The following is an 18,726-nucleotide window of genomic DNA, read 5'->3' on the forward strand; positions in this document are numbered from 1 at the left end:
CAACCAACCAACCAACCAACCAACCAACCAACCAACCAACCAACCAACCAACCAACCAACCAACCAACCAACCAACCAACCAACCAACCAACCAACCAACCAACCAACCAACCAACCAACCAACCAACCAACCACCAATGAACCAACCAACCAACCAACCAACCACCAACCAACCAACCAACCAACCAACCAACCAACCAACCAACCAACCAACCAACCAACCAACCAACCAACCAACCAACCAACCAACCAACCAGCCAACTAAACTACCACTAATTAATTATCCAATCAACCTACCAACCAACCAAATAACCAACCAATCAACCGCCAAATATTTCACCACCAAGCACATAGAAGTGCCATTTATTAATATTAATCCCATGCATTCAGCAGCTCATCTCCTTGTATTCTGGTGCTACAGCTGTGACCCGATAAGTTCAGTGTGATGTCCAGATCATGTGTGGTCAGTGACATCACTCCATCTTCATGACATGCAGTGAAGCCGCTGTTAGACTTTTCTGGTTATTTATGTTTCAAATCAGATATATCTGTGTATATCTGTGTGTGTGCATGTGTGTGAGAGAGAGAGTCTGTACATGCATCAGCTCATCTGATCTGTGAGTCAGTGCTTCTCATCTCAGCTCCACAGGGAGAAGAGGAGAGATGGATTTCTTGCTGATACCCATCAGCCTGTGGTTAGCAGGAATCTGCTGGATTCCCTCAGTCTTTGTTGTATGTGATAGAGGGATATACAGCCGGGAGGAGAGATATCAGAGATGCCTCCCGTAGGGTCGGGGGTGAAATGTAAGTCCTCACCACAGTGGTCATTAAATGTCCCAGGTGATGAGCCCCTCGCCGCTGCACATTTGTTGATCTATTTATGTGCAGCTCCATGCAGATCTATAATGGCTGCCTGCAATGCAGCTGCTGAGAGCTGTGGCATACGGATGCTGGCCGTAATTGAGTTTGTGGCAGCAACAGATTGTGATTTGAAGAAGAGAGGCAGGACGTGGCGGATCCTGGGGGTCTCTCAGGGGACGTGGTGTGCTCTGAGAAAGCCATATGCACCTTAAACTTTCCAAGAAATTGTTCAGCGCCTGTAAGCTTGCGCGTAAGCTCCAGAATTACAGAGACTAATTTAAGCCCTTAATAAACATTTCAAATGGGCTGGATGTTTTTTTGGGAGGCGTGAAACGTGCTTGAATGACGGCACACATGAAATCCCATCAAATCTCCTGCTGGGTAGAGTTTTAGAAGATCTCTCAGACTAAAATTACATTTTCATGTTTATTTTGATGTCAGGGGCTTAAAAATGTGATGACCTTCTCAAAAAAAGAAACTTTGAAATATGTATACATAAATCATATGTAAAATTTATTTTAAATAAAAACTCACTGCAAAGAATTTGTAGTTTAGTGTCTTTTCTTGTTTTGGTTTAGTTTTGTTTTTGTTTTATTTGGTGTTGGTTTAGATTTTTGGCGTTTTGATTGTTTTTAGTTACAATTATTTATTCGTTTTGTGTGTTTTAACCAAAATCTATTTTTATTTTAAAGAAAACATTAAAATATATGTAAAGCACAAATAATGTCCTTCAATTCGTTCAAGTCCAGCGGCCATCATCCGTGATTCAATCTCCATCTGTTTGTCCCATTGCTCCATTTGTTAGATGTTTGCTTCAACTTTCTTTTGCAGTCTAAAACATGTCAAACGCAAAAACTTCCAATTTGCGCCACAGGATCTAATCCCATCTTTGCTTTGACTTCACATGTAAATCACTCACCTCACGCTTCATCCACGTCTGCCTACTGCACAAGCTAAAAACTGCCCCCCCCCTTTCCCATTTCATGTAATATAATGATAGTGAGGGCGCAGATGAGACATCATTTTTCAATATAAACTCAAATACTTCATGTGCGCTGCGTATGCAACGTCTATAAGTCATGTAAAACAATTAATTGCAAACTGAAATGAATATATTTTGATTATATGGTTTGGAATTTGATGTTTTATGAGATTATTTACACCTTTTCCCATTATATTAAGAATTTTGCAGGATTGCAAAGATTTGCAACTTTTCGTTGATTTTGCGTTGGATTCATCAATCGCAGAATCGTAAAAAACTAGCGGGTCTGATCTGCTGTGTAAAACATATGCTAGATAAGTTACCAGTTTCTTATGCTGTGGTGACCCCTGATGAATAAAAGGACTAAGCCGTTGAGAAAAGAATGAATGAATGAATGAATGAATGAATGTAACAGCAACTATGGCTCAACCAAAAGAATACGTTTGAAGTCAGAGCTATCATTTTGTCTGACCAATGCCAGTACTTGATGATCTCTGCATATTATTTAATCTGTTGCATTTTATTTTACAGCTTTAAAACTTGCTGATATATTTCTTGACCCCTTCTGAGAACTCCAGCATCACCATCTAATCTGACAGAGGTTATAAGCGCGATATAAGTGTGATCTTGCACTCCACAGAGGTTTTTTTTTTTTTTCCTAACTCTTCGTTCTCGGAACAGACACTCACAGAGGGCTTCTATTAGGCAAATCCCTGCTCCCTGCAGACAGACTAACCTGGTTCCCTCCCTGTCTCTCCTCCTCCTCCTCCTCCTCCTCACATCTACAGAGAACAAAGGAGGCACTGAAGGAAGAAGGGGAGGAGAGCATTGGGGACACGAGCAGGTCGATCAGCTGAGATGGAAAGGTGCAAGACCCCCTCTTTCTTTTTTCGCCCATGAACTTTTAGAATATCATATTAGAAGCGCGGCCTTCAAACCCATTGATCGGCAGCGCAACAAAGTCCCTCCTCGCCTGTAAACAATCGTAACTGTCAGCACCTCTTGCAGTCCGCTGACTTTTAATATAGAATTGTTCTGCAGCGAATTGCAAACACTTCATGTGCAACTGGCAGCTGTCACTGAATTATTGATACGAGCTTGTTAAACGGGTTTTCTGTTCTTTCAGATAAGTTTAATCGAATCGCTTAGAGCTCTTCTGTGAGTTCGAAGGTCTTTTCTACATCATGGGGCAACTTTAAATGAAAATTATGCTGATTAAATTCCTTAATTAACATGTTTCTTGTGCCAAATCCCACACCAAATGCTTCCTACATAGCAAATATTAGTGTATTCGCTTGTGTGTATGTGTGTGTGTGTGTGTGTGTGTGTGTGTGTGAGTCGGGATAATAGACTGCAATGCTTGCTGCTACTTTGAACTGATGATTAATGTAGCTTTGAGAGAGAAAACAAAATGATATATTTTGTTTGGTTGCAAGGGAGCGCTTTGTTAGCTCCACGTCTCTGTAGTCAAAGTTTTTCTCCCTCATTGACTTTGTTTACTGTTAAATGTATTTCATTGTCGCCCATGCTGATAGCGTTTGATGTTTCGCAATGAGATAAACAGATGTCAATTACGAAGACCCAGATACAAACAGAGAGGAATGCGGGCTATAATGAGGAATGTTCAATTGTCGGTTGATAAAGAAACAAACAATGGTAGTGACAAGAAACTTCTTCAACGATTTGTGGAAGGACAAGGTGTAGGTAGTCTGGTGGTTAGAGATAAAAGTAAGGGTGCTTTCACACCTGTGAATCGATTCAGTTGTTCCGAAACAGGGATTAAAATTGTTACATTGTTGCACTTTTCTTTTGGTCCGGTTTGCTTTCACACTGCAAAGTTTCTAAATGGACCAAAAGAGCTAAAACAAGTCACGTGTGGGTAAACTCTCCTCACATTGGTCAGAGTTTCAAGATTTATTTAGTCCCGCTTAGCTGTCAGGGGCGGTGGTAGTTTCGTGGTGTTTGACAAGGTGCGCGCGATGTGTCTGAAGAGCGAGAAGGTATGTGGTGGGGAGAGGTGAGAAGCCTGCATGACATATTTGAGGATCGGGAGGGAGACGTGTGATTACCCGGAGATTATCACTCGCTTGTGGGCATTCTCTGTACATTTGAGGGAGACTCGGGATTTCTGTTGAATTCTGTTGAATTCTGTTGAATGACCTTCCGCCCTACTCATAATTCTCTCTTCATATAGCCTTATGCCTATTACATATCCATAAAACACTGTGATATAACCGGGCTCAGATCATATGGCTTTCTCACAACAATTGATCCCCTCCAGAGTTTGTTTAAATCAAGCCGAGACCACCTCATTCAAGCGATCTAGGATTGATTGTTTGGTCGTGGATCGGGGAGCCATTGGTGCATTCACATATTCCAAACAAACCACGCTAACTGGGCAAACGACACAGTTTCCCAAACAAAAGTCTAGGGGTGAAAGCACCCTAAGATTTCAAACTTAAAGGAATATGTAATCGCCATTATGAAACTAGCTTTATTATGTCATTGACGCTATAGATGTATTTCATGACATGTAGATGCTAGGTTTATGATGTCAGTGAGAAAGTAGCATTGTGATGTCATCGATACACGAGGTTCATGATGAGATTTATGAACAAATATTACAGTGTTGAAAACTATTGAAAATTATTGAAAACCAGCTCTTTTATGTCATTTAGGAGTGAATATTATATTGTCATTGAGAAACTAGCACTATCATGTAATTTAGGAATGAATATTACAATTTTATTAAGAAACTAGCTCTATGATGCCATTTATAATTAGCATAATGTGTCATTAAATACAAATATATAACTTACCAACTGAAATGATGATGCCATTGAGACTAGTTTCATGATGTCATTGAGAAATTGGCTTTATGATGTCAATAAGACCGTAGTATTGTGATGTGAATACAAAAGTCATGGTGTAATGTCATTAAGGAATGAATATTACAATGCTATTGAGAAACTAGATCAATGATGTCAGTTAGAATTAGCATAATGCTGTCATTGAAAAAAATATATAGTTATGATGTCATTATAATTAGTTACATAAATAAAATTATGTAACTGACAAACTGGAATAATAATGTCATTGAGATTAGTTTCATGATGTCATTGAGCAATTGGCTTTATGATGTCAATAAGACACTAGTATTGTGATGTGAATGGAAAAATAGTTATATAGTGCCATTTTATGATGAAATTTAGAATCAAATATTACAATGTCATTAAAAGAACCTGCTTTGTCACTTTAGAACTCGCATTACAATGTCATTCGATGAAATGATCGAGAAACTAGCATTATGATGTCATTGAGACACTAGTTTCATGATTTCATTGAGAAATTGGCTTTATGGTGTCAATAGGACAGTAGCATTGTGATATCATTGGAAAATTGGTTGGTGCTATTTTATGGTGTCATTTAGCATTTGCCGTTACAATGTTATTAAAAAGTTATCTTTGAGAAAATGGCTTTATGATGTCATTTGAAATGTAGCTTTGTGATGTCATTGAGGAACTGGTTTTATGATGTCATTCTGGTACTAGCTTTATGATGTCATATATATTTTTTCAAAATGTCCCTGAAGTGTGACGAAGCCGAAGGTGATGACATTGAGGCAGAATAATCCAAATGCTGGAGGTTTATTAACACACAGCAAACAAAGTTAAAACAGAGTCAGCAATCCAAAAAAGCAGTGGTCAAAAAGCAAGCACAATGGTCAAAACAAGATAGCAAAACAAGCAGAACTGGCAATACTTTGCAATGAAAGTCAAACAGGGTTGTTTATATAGTATAGTAAACAAGAAGTTAAAAAAACACACAGTCAGTATTCACTAGAGGGCACACTCCGATGGTTGGATGAATGGCCACCAGCCTCATTTGTAACATTAAGGAAATTTTTAAAGAGGAAAAAAGACCAACAGGATGACATTTGACACATGCTAATAAAATAAAATAAAAATAAAATAAAATGCGGAAAATCTGTAAAATCATAGAGGGAAAAATTATGTAAATACTTTAGAGTAAATAAACGATATGTGATCATACCATATCAATAGTATTTTTTTCTCCAATATTTTTTAGGCAAATAAAATGAATCAAACGACTAAACAGCAACAAAAGTGACAGATGAATATGATGGACATAAAGAAATGAACCTCACCGCAGGACTGACCCATGCTTGTGTAAATTCGTCTGCCTGCAGTGGGCAAAGGACATCAATCCATTTCCGTGTCATTTAATCCGAGACTGTCTCTGTCTGACGTGTGCTGACAGAGCGGTCGCAGAGGATTACCCAGCGCCCACAGTCCCAACACTGCTCTTTGCTGTCTGGCCCACAGTTCACCTTCAGATGACCGTCCGTCTGCGGACACACAGACCATGTGTGGCATTTAGTGTGTGAGCCCTTTCCCCTTGTGGCTCTTCTGAACATGGCATGTGTATGTGTTCACAACCACACAGAAACATTAACACTCGTCATTCCACCAACAAAGCATGTGCTGTGGTTGAATGAATGATTTATCAAGGAACAAATGTGGCAGATTGCTGGACAATACTCTTACAAGAGTCACCTTGACCGATACTGAGAAAAAACATGAAATTATGCCCAAATGATCTGTGTAAATGCAATATCAAGTGTAAATTCCCTCAACACCAAGATTAATTAGAAAATTTGTACATATCTGATAGATTAATTTGGTTAATATGTGTATCTAAACCCAAGCGACTGCCTATTTGCATTTATTTACTCAACTAATTTCGTTTTTTTTTTTTTTTTTCCATAAGTCGCTGTCGTTCTGCTAATTAACAAGTACTTTAATCTCTGCGAATGTGATAATGTAAAGCCGTTCATGGCATTTGTTCTCCTGCAACTCTCTTCTTCTTCCGCCATGGGCCATTCTCAGTTTTATCTAATGGCTTAGGCAAATGGGAAAACTCTGAGGGGTGAGATTTTTTCCAACACTGGTCATTAAATTGTAGTTAAGCCATCGAGAGCTGACTTGGAAAAAACCAAGTGCCGTAGCGAAGAACTGTTGAACAAAAAACTGTTGAATATTCACACAGTCGCATGGAAATGAGATCTGTTAATGTTGCGCTTTCTGCCTACACTATCGTTTTCGTGCAAGTGTGTGAAGATGAGCACTTAGGGGAAAGCGCAGTCACTATTAGCACTGTTATTTCAGATCTGGCGCCCGGTGCAACAGAAGGTCAATAAGATCATTGGTGACCCCTGTGATTGGACAATCTCCGCTTACGCCAACACTTGTTGATTTAATTGAATGGCGGGACCTGTGCCGGACAGGATCATGCGGCTAATAAGATGGAATATGTTAGCATGCGCTGAGCTCTAAGAGAGAATAATTATTGCATTACATCAATAAAAATGCATAAAACATCAATAGTAGCATGCATGCTAACCTTTCTTATGAATTTTGTACCTTTTTTCGCTCCTATATTAGCTGAGCAGACTTTCTCCAGGGGGTTTTCTTGGCAAGATGATTCACTGTTAAACATTTCAGAGGTTTTTTTGATGTGCCAAGCCCTCCTTTCCTCATGCGGTTTTATCTCAACACCTTCTCAAGTTGCTCTTCCTCCCATTTTGAGCTCCTTCCAAGAAGTACTTTCTCATCCCTTTTAATTTCATCTTTATTTGCTCACCTTGTGTCGTTTTAAACATCCAGCTATCAAATCTCTCAAAACTCTCAAACAGATCTGCATATTCTTATTTGGCACATCATGTGAGAACCAATGAGATGTAGCTTAGCGCTGCTGGCAACAAACCAGACACATTACCTTTTGAATTTTGAGTGAGTACGAGTTGAATCAGGAAGTTTTTCCATTAGTTTGTTTGTTTTCATTAGGGAAAGGTTAAAATGTTTTTTGGTTGGTTGGTAGATTGGCTGATTGGTTGATCTGTTGATTTGAGTGATTGATTTTTGGTTGGTTGGTTGACTTGATTGATTGATTGATTGATTGATTGATTGATTGATTGATTGATTGATTGATTGATTGATTGACTGACTAGTTGGTTGGTAGGTTGATTTGTGATTTAATTTGATTTGATTGATTGGTTGGTTGGTTGGTTGGTTGGTTGATTGACTGATTGGTTGCTCTGTTGATTTGATTGATTGAATGATTGTTGATTGTTTTATTTTTGATAGATTGATTGATTCATTGATTGATTCATTCATTCATTCATTTAGATATTTTTGGATGGTTGGTTAATTGATGGATTGTTTGTTTAGTTGGTTGGTTAATTTGATTGATTGACTGACTGATTATTATTTTTTTTGGTTGGTTGATTGACGGGTTGGTTGGTTGGTTGGTTGATTTTATTCTATTTTGTTTTATTTGATTGATTGATTGATTGATTGATTTGATTAATTGACACGTTGGTTGGTTGTCTAATTAAATTATTTATTGATTGGTTAATTGATTGATTAATTGCACATATCATGATGACATAACAATGCATTGAATGCTAGGGCTGTAAAGTACAAACAGGATAAATTGTACTTATTTTCTCTTCTGAAATTATATTAAGTATATTGTTCAGCCTCTTACATTAAATAATACAAGAAAACTGTACATTGCCATTCTCTTTAGAGGTGTTCACCCCCTTGATTTTTCATCTTTTGCAGTAGTTGTAGTAGTCAAACACAATAACAGGCAAAACAAAATTAACACCATGGCTCCTGACAATACACTGAGGCCTTAAAAAGCAAATTGATCATAAACTGAACATTATTTTCAGCATTATTACCTTTTATTCGCAGCCTCTGCTAATGATCCTAAGCAAGTTCATGACAATACGGAGCTTCCTCTCACTTATAAATGACTCATTTAATTCTCTGCTGATGAAAGTAAAGTACACCTACATCTTGGATGGCCTGGAGGTGTGCAAATTAAAAACACTTTTTTATTTTCTCATCTCTTTTAGGTATGATTTTACAGATTTTAGAAGGTGCATGTAAACGTACTATCAAAATAGTTTTTCTGAAACTATTTTCACAGTGAGCAGATTTATTTTCATCAGTCTTGCAGATTCAAGCACTCAAATGAACTCTTTCGACTTGTCGTATCAGCTGAAGAAACTACATGCATTCTTGTCGAAAACTACTTCATAAAGTTGTGGGGACAATATGTGCCATAGAAAGAGCTGGGAACACGTCCCACCCGTCCGGTCGATAAACGACTCCTGTGTGTGGAATTTCTCCAAACAAATGCCTTCCATTAAAAAGCAATCGAGATCCCACATGATTCTTCTTCCAAAAAAGCCCCGGCTCTCCCACAACTCGACAAGCCATAAATTCAATCAACAGCCTGAGAACATTAGTTAATGGCGTCCAAACAAAGTAAAACAGTGGTGTTGTTACTCACCAGGAGGAAGGGGGGATAAAATCGACCATCTCAATTAGAGCCAAGACCACTCAGTAATGGATCAGATGAACTTCGTCCAATCAGAGAGCAAATAATTGCAGAGAAAAGCATTCATCCCCTGTTCTGAAAGCAAAAAGACCGTGAGCAAAACAAGGCAGACAGATAATGAAGATTTGAAAATGAGATGGCTTTATGCGGACAGCGCAAATGAATGAGATTATTAAAGAGCGTATACATTGTGCTGTGGTTTGCTGTAATGGCCGGCCTTGCAAGAAGAAATATGCCTCTTTTATAGCAAATGAAAGCAGAATTAACAAATGAAGAGAAGATGAGCTTCTCATAGCATAATGATTTCACAGAGAGTGACTTCAATAACATTTTAGAATGCAGCATTTTCAAGATGGGATTTCTCTTTGGGATGGTTAGAAAAGAACTGATGCAACCACTTGAAATTATTATTTGGTAATTATGTATTCTTTAAGAGAGCAATTTATTTATCTCCAGCAAGTTGCATGTTCAAATATTTATTTCGAAATCTTAGTATCAAGGACAACCACTAGTGCTTTTTTGAAAGGATCATGCAAGTTGATTGGATCCATTGCCAAAAAGCATTGCCAGACTGTGGGTTGTTGCTGTTGCCTAAATATAAATGTCTTATCTTGCCTGCAGTCTGTGTGCCGTTCGGATCAGTGAATCTAAATAGAATCTCAGAGCGCTTGACACCATGTTGATAGTGTTTATAGGGAGGACGGCAGAGGACAAGGACTGTATGCTTTGACTTGAGCAAAGTAGTACGCTAATATTTGTCTTTGGGTAGGGTGTGGAAAATGATCGAGAGTCTGGTTCACTAATAACTGCAAAGTTAGGGATGCCAAGAAGGTGGGTGTTTGCCCCCCACCCCCCTCCAACTGGATACATACAGTATATTATTCTTTTGTAGTTCAACAGATAGGTTCATTTTGGGTGTTGCCCAATATGCCCAGTTACCAATTGGTGATGCCGTGACGTGTAACAGGACATTTTATTTATTGATAAGAAAATATATTTACATCTGCAAATTGAAATGGTTTTATTTAAATGTGAAAAATGTTAATATTTTGTCAGTAAACAAAAACACAGATGAATCGCTAAATATGGAAAACATTAGTTAACTTACTCTCGTTAAATAGTCAATTTCCCCTCGTTTTTACAGTTTGTTTATATTTGTCAGCTTATATACTGACCATATGCTATATAAAATTAATCATATTATTATTATTATTATTATTGATTAATGTGAAAGCAAGATTTATATGTATATATTGTATACTTTTAAACTAATCAGTAATTATCAGTGGTACTTATCAGATTAAGTTTGGCTAATAATTTGTTTTGTTGAGTTAAAAATGAATTAACATTTATCAATAATTGCTTTTTCCAGTTTTAATATCATAGTGGAAAATAAGATATATAAATAAAAATATATTCATTTTTACTCAAGTACAATGTTTGACTTGTGTATTTCAGCCAGTGCGGTACAGTATATTTATCCCACTTTAATTATTAATTGCTATTGAGATGGCTTTGAAGAAACCAATGTAGCATAAAATAAGGGGGGAAATGCCTACCCTAGCTGTAATGTAGGTGCATTAGCATGGTTATTAGCACATTAGCATGATTCAGCTGGGACTGTCTAACTTCTGATGAAGAGCTTGGACCCAAAGGTCCTTTTTAAGCAGGTTGAAGTCAAGTAAATTAGCTTTAAATTGTCTTTCGTGAAAAGATATACAAGTTTATGGTGCTCTTCACATCTTGGTAAAACACAATATACATAGTCAGGGATGTGTAATGTACTAAGTAACCTTAGTTTATTATTATTATTATTATTGTTATTATTATTATTATTATTATTATTATTATTATTATTATTATTGTTATTATTATTATTTAAAGTGTGACATTATTAATATTATTTTGAGTTTTTTTCATAGTGTTTTTCAGTCCTTAAAAATAAAAAAATAGACATTAGATTTTTACTTTTGTCACACTTTACACCAGTTTGTGTCTGTACGTTTTAATTCCAAAACATATTTTTAAGTATATTTATTGTTTTGTGGTAAATGAAATGCTGCCTAATTTTCTTATTTAAACCACATTTTAATAAAACTATTATACAAAACAAATTGCAATATTTAATGTAATTAATCAACAAGGGACGTGTAATTATAATAATTATTATTTTTTTAATATTTGTTTTTACCCTGTTCCCCTTCAATGTCTTGCCTTAATATATATGATAAGATCACCATGCCACACTGCGGTAAAGAGAGAGAGAACGTCCGATGAAAAGTAACAGGTTGCTCTAATCCCCCTCGTCTCACACCTGACAGCAATACAAACTCTGTAATCTTATAAGTTATCACCATGGCAACATCCATGTTCCCTCCCGTAGCTCCAAGGTGAGATGAATGGATGCATTTTTCATGGACATTTCCAGAATTCACCAGTCCAGGATGCACATGGGAGCTACAGCGGGAATGCAGCATGAAATCCACTGGAAACATAAAAGTAAAACCATGCAGCACACATGTAAATGATAAAGATTTACAACTAGTTATTATTTAATTCATGGACAGGCATTCAGATTGGGATGCATGACTAAACATACAAAAATCACACAGTGTCTTTACTGATAAAGGGTTTAAAATCTAGAGAATGCATGTGTGTTGTCATGGTATACATTATGAAAATATATTTTTAATATCTGGATTGCAGACAAGAAGCGTAAAGACAGAAAAATAAAGTGTGGTGAGATTTTTTTTTCCCCAGAAACTGTAAATGTATATAAAGAAATGATAACATCTGTTTATTTTTAAGGCTCACTGTTTATCCTGTGGTATTTTTAATGTTTACTGTACGTATAATCTTTCGTTTTCATCATTATTTACTTTAGCTTGTTTAATCTGCCTCATTTACGTTCTGTATTGCTTTTAATTAGTTATGTATGTACTCTTAATGGATTTGGCTCTGTAAATCCTTCTAAAGCATATAGTGCAGTTTAACATTGATGCCAATAAATCGTTGTTGGCTTTGATAAGATTCTGACAGTGGCTGACAGGAGGACAAAAAATTGTGATAAAAGATTATTATGATATAATAAGGTAGGATAATCACCTAATATGCTTAATTATTCACACTTTCAAATTCCTTAAGAGCATATTTTTACTGTTTGAGCATGAATAAATGTGTAAAGCAGCAAAGTCTGCTACAAAGTGAGCATTAACTTCTTTGGACGTCTCTTTTAACACGTAACTTTTTTTTTTTTTTTTTTTTTAGATTCCCACATATGGGACATTTATTTAAAATAGTTTTTTACATTTTTTGCAATGATTTTGGTATGGTCACCAGTGATTCAGCCTGTGCAGATCGCTGGTAAACACACAGTTCGCTAACAGACTACAAATCTGTCATTTTGGACTACAAGTTCCAGCCATGCACCACTCACACACACCTGTTATGAGTTCTGGTGAAGACACACAGACAGAGATGAAACTGCTCATGAACGGCTCATTTCAAGAACTATTTAAACCGTGCACACACACACACATCTAGGCTCAGTCTTGTTATTCTGAATGTGAACATTACGACACGCTTTCCTTTACTTGCCTTGTTTCTGACCCTCGCATTGTTTTGTTGGTTTTACGTTGTCTGCTGACTGCCTTTTGACCTTCTGCCTGTTTATTACCCACGACTCTGAATTGCCCATATACATCTGTTTGCTCCTGATTGTGACCGTTGCTTGCCTGACTATTTGCTGAATAAATCCTGCATTTGGATAACAGTGTTCCACTTCCCACCACAGATTGATTAATTAATAGTTTTTTTTTTCTGTTTAAATGTAACAAATAAACATATTCAATACTTGTATGTGCTTTTAACAATTATAGTTTCAATTTAGACTGTATCTCTTGCTTGGAAACAGCATTTTGGCTTGTTAATAATTCAATTGCTTTATTAGAACGTACTGTAAGTTGAATTAATCTATTTTGAAATTATTTAATAACATCTCTCCATGATTGCTGCAAATCACACATTTTCTAAAAAAAATATTGTTTGATTTTAATTTTTGTTTGTTTTCTGTATCAACGTAACAGTATTTTGGTCAGAGTTTGTATTGAGTGTATTTACAAACATGAACTAAATACGAACACATCTTGTACAGCATTTATTAATCATAGTTCATCATAATGCATTATTAAAATCCAACTTCATTCTGTTAACATGCTGGTAACATTATTTAATGCACTGTGAGTTAACCTATTGGTAATTATCAATAACATACATTATTTGAATTAAATAATGTTAACAAAGATCAATAAATACTGTACTATATGTATTGTTCTTTATTTGTTCATGTTAATAAATGCATGAACTATCATTAACTCTTTGTAAAGTTTATTAAATTATCAATAGTTTTTTTTTTAAAGTGAAGTAACTTTTAAACAGCTGTGGTTTCCAGAACTTACAGTAGAAGTATTTTAGGTTTTAAAGATTTAAATGAAATGTATAGCATATAAATATGTAATTTGTTAACGTAATTTATGTTTAACAAGGTAAATATGAATATAGAGGTGTTGTGATCGCCAGTGCTGTTTTTTTTTTCGCTATAGATTACTCCCAGAACCCTTTGCACCCATCAACTCCTGCAACAGCTAACAATAATCCGAATACTCATACATAAAAACTGATTCAGTGATTTTGTGTACTATATATACAGTTCATTTTAACATTCACATTGCTGAGTCCTGTTTTCCCATGAACATTACAAAGCATTTTTTTCCTGTTTGTCTTGACGTGTTTTGATCCATGCTGCCTAGCCTGATCATGAGCCTCTATTTTGATTTTGTATTTTGGATTACCCTTATGCTACTGTTTGCTCTTGTCTTTGACCATCACCTGCACGACTTCTCTTCAAATAAACTGCACAATGATCCTCACCTCCGTCGTCCTGCATCATTCGTTACACACAATGTCATGGAAAAACACATTAAATAAAATAATGAAATAAACATTCATTTAATAACATGATATGAGACAAAAAAAAAAAAAAACTAACAATTTAAAAAAGAATACACATTTTTAACAACAGATTTTTGAGGATGTATTCATTCAATTATAATTAAATATTTTAAAAATAAAGTAACTTAAATGAGTTTTTTCAATAATGACATCTATAGTCATTCTCTATTAAGTGGCTGAAAATCTGAAGTTCATTTCATTACGATAAAAATCAATGCAAGGTATCCATCAAAATCATTTCATCGTTCAGCAAAACCTGCGGACTTAAGTGAAATGGTTTTTCCATGTACTCTTTCCAAACACGAGCCTGATGTGTTGACCTAGGGTTTAATGTTCTGTAGAAAATTCCCCGACTCTGGTAAACAATGATTTGACATTTAACAAGCAGATGTTTCCATAATGAATGGCCGCACATCAGCAAAGGAGAGAGGAAGGGTTTACTGCAGCTTCGTTCCCCTCAGGAGACTCAGGCACGTTTCTGCGTCTCAATGTGTTCATGTTTGCGAGCATTTCTCCTCCAGGGTGTTTGTTCTGTCATTCTGATGAAGTTCAGTGAAAATACGGCCCTGCTCGCCGTCCGCCAGCCAAAACATGAGCTCTAAAACACTGTATCATGCCTCAGTGCGCTCACACTGACACGAAGCTGGCAGAAAAACTGAGATTGACACTATTTTGTTCTCATTGTTTAAAGGGACAGGCATGCTGGGAAGTGTGTGGTGAACAATGCTGTAACAAAACCTAATAAAAAAATGGGTGGAGAAGGAAGCTGTGGTTGCCAGAAATGACAGTAGGTGTATTTTAGGTTTTGTACAGTATATATATATATATATATATATATATATATATATATATATATATATATATATATATATATATATATATATATATATATATATATTATGTTATATATATATTGTTAATGTAACTAATGTTTAATGAGGTAAATGGGAATATAGAGAAGGTGCACAGTGCCATAGTAAAGCACAATAGATAACATAATGGAATTAACATGTATTTAATAACATAAGATGAAACAAAAAAACCTGTTTAGCTGATAAAAAATACACATTTGATTGACTAACAGTTCATCGGTTAGTTGGTTGTTTCGTTCATTGATTGGTTTGTTGGTTCGTTCATTGGTTAGTTTGTTTATTGGTTGGTTGGCACATTCGTTGGTTGGTTAGTAGGTTGGTTTGTTTGTTCATTGGTTAGTTTGTTCGTTGGTTGGTTTGTTTGTTGGTTAGTTGGTTTGTTTATCGGTTGGTTGGATAGTTGATTGCATTGTTCACAATTGGTTGGTTGGTTGTTTTTTTATCACACTTTACAATAAGATTCATTAGTTAATTTTACTTAATGCATTTACTAACATGAACAAACAATGAACAATACATTTACTACAGTATTTGTTCATGTTAGTTAACATTAGTTGATGAAAATACAGTTGTTCATTGTTAGTTCATGTTAACTCATGGTGCATTAACTAACGTTAACAAGCATGACTTTGGATGTTAATAATGCATTAGTAAATGTTTAATTATGATTGATAAATGCTGTGCAAGTGTTGTTCACGATTAGTTCATGTTAGTAAATGCATTAATTAATAAACCTTATTGTAAAATGTTACCGTTTTATTGGTTGGTTGGTTGGTTGGTTTGTTTGTTCATCGGTTAGTTGGTTGGTTGGTTGGTTCATTTATTTATTCTTTCATTCATTTTAATTAATAAAATATCTTTTTCAGTAACACTAGCATAATGGCATATTAGTCAAGGTTAGTTAATGTGTTTACTAACAGAAACAAACTACTAGTAATACATTTAATACAGTATAAAGTGAGTTCATGTTAGGTTATGTTAACTTATAATTGCTAAAACTATCGTTCACCTAAAAATGAAAAGTTTATTATTAATTATTCTATTTCTATCTCATGTCATTCCAAAGACTTAAGAATTTTGTTTATCTCTGGAACACAAGCTAAGATGTTTAGATGAAATTAGAGAGCTTTCAATAGCTAAATTTAGTTATTTTACTATTATGTAGCACTTTGTTGTTTTTATCTTGAGCTCTACAACAATTTAAAGCTAACACTTTATCATGCATGAGATATTTCAAAAGACACTCCAGCCTGATCTCACATGGAAATGTAACTATAATAAATTTTGTCAGTTTAGTGGCTTATTCTTCAGTCATAGTTCAATGATATGAAAATGTTATTTTTTTAAGGAGGTGTGGCACCATACCCCACTTCTAAACCCAACCATCATTGGGAGATGTTTGTACTAAAATGTTCATATAAGATCATAGAAATTCATCTACAATAGCCACTAAGTCAGAAAGTTACGAAATGGTGTGAGCTAGCGTTAGACAATCAGTTCAGTCTGTTTTTTCGTTGAAAATATTAGTACATTAGTCAATTTTACAACTAAAAAAGGGCTCATGCTCATAAAACCATTTTTAGTCATTTTGTGTGTGTGTGTGTGTGTGTGTGTGTGTGTGTGTGTGTGTGTGTGTGTGTGTGTGTGTGTGCGTGTGATTGACTTCATCAGAAGTAACTGAGAAAGAACACAATCAATACTGTACCACACACTTAGCTTCAAAGTTTGTGTTGTTGCTCTGTTCTTTTGCTAAGACGCAAAAGCGCAGCCGGCTTCGTCAGGGGAACACTTCTCTGAGCAATTTGAAGGATCAGCCTTGGGGTCACTGCAGGGCTCGGTCGGGCTGTTTTTGCCGCACTCACTGTTTGTTTTTATTATCAAACTCCGTTCTGTTTTAGCGATTCCAACAGCAGCACCCGGGAGCACAACAGTCGGCAGTGGAGTGTCAAATCCCATGGGTTTTCCCACCCTCCCATCTGTTTCTTTCCTTGTAAAGCAGGCAAAGATGTAGATTTGTTACTTTAGCATCAGTGTAAAGCACTTCTGGCAATAGATGCATGCCTGTAGCTGGTTTTCAGGAGTTTTTTTTTTTTTTGCAGTTTGATTGTGTTTCTCAGTACGCATCTCTCTGCTGTGCGCGTTTTTACCTGAAGGATGTAATTTGGGGATTGTTTGCTTTTCTGCAATGCGCTACTAAATGTTCCCTGGCAGATGTTGAAATGACGTTCAACAGATGTGTTGCATTTATGGCTCAGAATGTTTAAATTGGGTGCATTAAATTGGAATGTAAAGAGCTCAAGCAATGAATGTGGTGAGGACATCTGATTATATTTGGTACAGTTTTTAATGGTTTTTAATAATAATAATAATAATAATAATAATAATAATAATGTTTTATTAATATTATTATTATTATTAGTAGTAATAGTAGTAGTAGTAGTAGTAGTGGTAGAAGTAGTAGTATTACTATTGCTATTACTATTATTATGGTTTAATAATAATAATAAAACATTATTATTATTATTATTATTATTATTATTATTATTATTAATATTATTATTTTAATAGTAATATTAACAGCTATAAAATAGGATTTATGTATTTTTTATGCACAGCTATTTTACATTTTTAATGACCACAAAATAATGATTTATTAAATGATTAATTAATATTTAATTTATTATTAAACTGTAGTGAAATATGTCAGAATATGCTATACAGGAAGTGCTATTTATTTATTAATTACATTTTTGTGTACAACTATGCTAAATTTTCCATTTCTGATGAAAATGTTTGCACACAACCACTTATTAGTAATAAAAAAACTTTTATTCACAAAATTGTGAAATGAAAGGAACCATTTAAAAACCATATGAAATCTACATACATAAAAAGAGTTCAGGAAGAATAAATTAGCCCTTAAATATGAATACCCATATACTGCACCATTGACCTATTATATTCTGTTCACTTATTAAAATGAAAATGTGAGAGAGTATGACATGCAATGTTTTGTTTATAAATGCATACAGCGTTTTGGTGATTACATTGAAACTCTATGTAGTTTTCAGAATATAACACAGAATATACATACTTCATACTATAGCATTATACTGTTCTGAATACATTCAATGTTGGTCAGAGTTTTACAGTGTTTACAGCAGGAGCAGAGAGCGAGATGATGAATAAATGGCCCCTTTCGCTGAGAGAGTCATAGCAAAACCGCTAAAAGATTCATGATGCCTCTCATTTTTAGTGTAACATTTAAATTTTTTAAAGGGGCCCTTATTAATGTTTGGTCCCAGGGATATTCTTAATGAGATGTGAATTTTTCATCGGAGAAACATCTTCTGTTCATTTTGCGGTCAGGATGATTTAAATTAGACTGAGAAAATGCCCATTAGACGTGATGAAGACTTGCACACATGGATTTCAGGAACTATTAATGTTTTACTTTGTAAAGATACTTGTTCACTTTTTATTGAGACTTTTAGTAAAGAAATTTGCTGTCGTATAAAATAAGATGTGTAATTTATAACTAATTTGTTACTGAAAATGCATTAACTG

Source organism: Danio rerio, chromosome 4 (genome assembly GCF_049306965.1).
Source record: "Danio rerio strain Tuebingen ecotype United States chromosome 4, GRCz12tu, whole genome shotgun sequence".
NCBI lineage: Eukaryota > Metazoa > Chordata > Actinopteri > Cypriniformes > Danionidae > Danio > Danio rerio.